We start from the raw sequence: 3,799 nt of genomic DNA, 5'->3' as shown, positions 1-3,799 counted from the left end.
GAGTGTTCATTGGAAGGACTGATGTTGAAGCTGAAACTCCAATACTTTGGCTACCTGATGCGAAGAGCTGACTCATTTGAAAAGAACCTGATGTTGGGAAAGATTGAGGGTAGAAGAAGGGGTGGGCAGAGGATGATGGTTGGATGGCATCACTAACTCAATGGACATGAGTTTGGGTAAACTCCAGGAGTTGGTGATGGACAGGGCAGCCTGGTGACCTGCCATCCATGGAATCTCTAAGAGTCAGACATGACTGAGCAACTCAACTGACTGACTGACTGACTGACCCTATTTGCAGTTTGTTGTGTTTCAAAAAGACATCAAGAAACCAGTAACAGCTTTAGTAATTAAGAGTTTGACTGCCATTTCTTGAATGAAGGCTTTACTGCCAAGGACATTCTGGACCAAAAAATTAATGAAGTTTCTTCTGATGATGATAAGCATGCCTTCTATGTTGCAGACCTGGGAGACATTCTAAAGAAACATCTGAGATGGTTTTAAAGCCCTTCCTTGGGTCACCCCCATTTTTTTTTTTTTTTTTTTTTTTTTGCAGTCAAATACAATGATAGTAGAACCATAGTGAAGATGCCAGCTGCCATTGGGACAGGATTTGACTGTGCTAGCAAGAATGAAATACAATTGGTGCTGTCTCGGGGTGCTTCCAGAGAGGATTACCTATGCAAATCCATGTAAACAAGTGTCTCAGATTAAGTACACTGTCAGTAATGGGGTACAGATGATGACTTTTGATAGTGAAGTTGAGTTGATGAAAGTTCCCAGGGCACATCCAAAGGCCAAGTTGGTTTTGCAGATTGCCACTGATGATTCCAAAGCAGTCTGTCACCTCAGTGTCAAATTTGGTGCCGCAGGCTTCTTTTGGAATGGGTAAAAGAGCTAGATATTGATGTCATTGGTGTCAACTTCCATGTGGAAAGTGGCTGTACTGATCCTGAGACCTTCGTGCAGGTGATCTCTGATGCCTGCTGTGTCTTTGACATAGGAGCTAAGGTTGGTTTCAACATGTATCTGCTTGATATTGGTGGTGACTTTCCTGGATCTGAGGATGTAAAGCTTAAATTTGGAGATCACCAGTGTAATCAACCCAGCACTGGATAAGTATTTTCCATCAGACTCTGGAGTGAGAATCATACCTGAGCTGGGCAGATACTATGTTGCATCAGCTTTCACACTCACAGTTAATATCATTGCCAAAAAACTCATATTAAAGGAACAGACAGCCTCTGATGATGAAGAGGAGTCGAGTGAACAGTTATGTATTACATGAACGATGGAGTATATGGGTCATTTAACTGCATTTTTTAGGATCACACACACACAGTCTTTTGCAGAAGAGATCCAAACCAGACGAGAAGTATTATTCATCCAGCATCTGGAGACCAATCTGTGATGGCCTGGATCACATTGTTGAGCACTGTACCCTGCGTGTGGGCAACTGGATGCTCTTTGAGAACATGGGTGCTTACACTGTCGCTGCTGCTTCTACCTTCAGTGGATTCCAGAGACCCACCGTCTAGTGTGTGATGCCAGGACCAACATGGCAACTGATGAAGCAGATCCAAAACCAGGACTCCTCAACCAGAGTGGAGGAGCGGGATGTCAGCCCCCTGCACCCTGCCCTGTGCCTGGGAGAGCAGCATTTGGCAGACTGCGCTCCCACTCATGTTAACATGTAGTTACCACTCCTGTAGCTGTTAACTTTGAGTTTAGCTTGATTTAAAGGTTTTGGGGGGACCATTTAACTTAATTGGGGAAAATCTCATGGACAGAGGAGCCTAGTGGGCTGCAGTCCATGGGGTCGCAGAGTCAGGCACGACTGAGCAACTAGCACTTACTTAATTACTGCTAGTTTTGAGATGTATATGAGTAGGGTTGGCACAGGTGCACCAGTGTGGAAGACTGGGAGATGGGGTCACACTTATTTGTGTTCCTGTGGAAACTGTTAGGTAGTTAGAATAGGAAAAAGAGTCCAGAATGGCCATGGCTAAAAGACAAAGGGAAAAGCCGGTGAAAATAGAACAAAGGAAGGTCCGAGGACCAGAGTGAAGACCTCAAGTAAAACAAACAGCCCTCCTGGCTAGCCTAATTTACATAGGGTAGGCTCAGAGGGAGAAGAAAAAGCATATAAAAAGAGGAGCCAAAATTGAGCTGGGGATTTCTCTTTTTGCGTCTTTTGGGTTGGCCCACCCTCGCGCCTCGAGGATGTATTTTCCTTTGCTTGCCAAATAAAACTGAACTGTAACCTGGAACTGTAACACTGGTCCTTCCATGGCTTCAAATTTTTGCTGCAACGAGACAGAACTGAGGAAATTACACACTCCTCCAACAAAACTATTTGAATATTTGTTTTATACGGATTTTTATTCACTTTTCAAACATGCTACTAAAGGCTTCAACTGCTGAGCAAGCCTTTGTGGCTGTGTATTGGCAGGATGGGCCAGAAGCTTAGTGTTGCAGCTGGTTTTAACAAAAAGGAATAAAGTATCCTCACATTAAAACTAATAATAATAATGTAATATGTGAAAAAAGGTATCCTCAAAACCAGTATTAAGCAACTTAGCAACCATGTAATGTGGTGGCGGTGATGGTGTTTAGTCTCTGAGTCGTGCCCAACTCTTTTGTGACCCCATGGACTGTAGTTCACCAAGCTCCTCTGTGGGATTTCCAGGCAAGAATACTGGAGTGGGTGGCTGTGAGGCTGCCAGGGCTAATGCCATGACAGGCAGCCTAGATTAGGTAGGCCTGGTTGTCCAGGGTAACATGATTATCAGGCCACCTGGAGCCAGCCAATCAACATGCACCTAGTAAGAAAGAGGGAACCTATCAGGGGAAAGCTAAAAAGCCTGCGAACGCCCAAGTTTGAAAAAAAGCCCGTGAAAGTCTGGACCAATAAAATTGCTTTGCAAACATGTAACCAATCCACTTAAGCCAGCTACCAACTGCTTATGCACACCCTATAAATTTGGGTAACAGCTTGGGCTCAGGACTTTCTGACCCTGCACCACTGCGTTGGTTGCAGCAGAAGCCCTGACTCGAGTCAGCAATAAACTTCCCTTTTTTTGCGAGTTGCATTGTCTTGGAAGCCTTCTCTCTTCCCGCTCAGGGATTCAGACATTGGGCATAACAGTGGCCATTTCCTTCTCTACCCAGAGGATTAAAGTCACATCTCCTGCATTGACAGGTGACTTCTTTTTTACCACTGAGCCACCAACCATGTAACTACTAATTAATATTCACAAAAGTCTTCACGTTTCTGTAGAAATACCAAATTTAGTTCATATCTGATATTGTGCTTAATCTCCCACCATGGATACCATTGAAACATTTGGAAAGGCGACTAAATTGACATTATCTGTAACTAATTTAAAATTTGGGCTTCCCTGATAGCTCAGTTGGTAATTTATCTTTACACTATCTTCCAAATTATTGGGCTTGATCATTTAATTCAAACTGGGAAAAAGTTGTAAAACCAAATCTATAACCAGACCTTGATATAAGACCTGTAATACATTCCTAAGCAGAAACATTTATTAAAAATCACAGCTAAAGATTAGATAAGCTTATGGAAAAAATCTGAAGAAAAGTTATAAGGATCTGAAAAAGATGATAAAGTAACATTTGCCTAAAGAATAAATTGGTTTGTAATCCTATTTAATGGTTTCCAAAAAACTTTAAGAGTAATATTTTTCTCCTTCATTTAATTCACAATCTTGTTCATTCGAACTTTCAAATTTACATGTTGCCAGGTTCAAATGCAAATGTCTCATCAGCTGTCAGCTTA

At 42.5% G+C, this 3,799-nt stretch overlaps 1 pseudogene; it reads left to right on the top strand.

The window, feature by feature from the left end:
- The first annotated feature begins 653 nt into the window (after positions 1 to 653).
- LOC136146975 (ornithine decarboxylase pseudogene) lies at positions 654 to 1,694 on the top strand (annotated as a pseudogene).
- Positions 1,695 to 3,799: the final 2,105 nt, after the last annotated feature.

The sequence above is a fragment of the Muntiacus reevesi genome, chromosome 15, assembly GCF_963930625.1.
Source record: "Muntiacus reevesi chromosome 15, mMunRee1.1, whole genome shotgun sequence".
In the NCBI taxonomy this organism is placed as follows: Eukaryota; Metazoa; Chordata; class Mammalia; order Artiodactyla; family Cervidae; genus Muntiacus; species Muntiacus reevesi.
The sequence above is the reverse complement of the archived record's forward strand: the minus strand, read 5'-3'. Positions and strand labels throughout refer to the sequence as shown.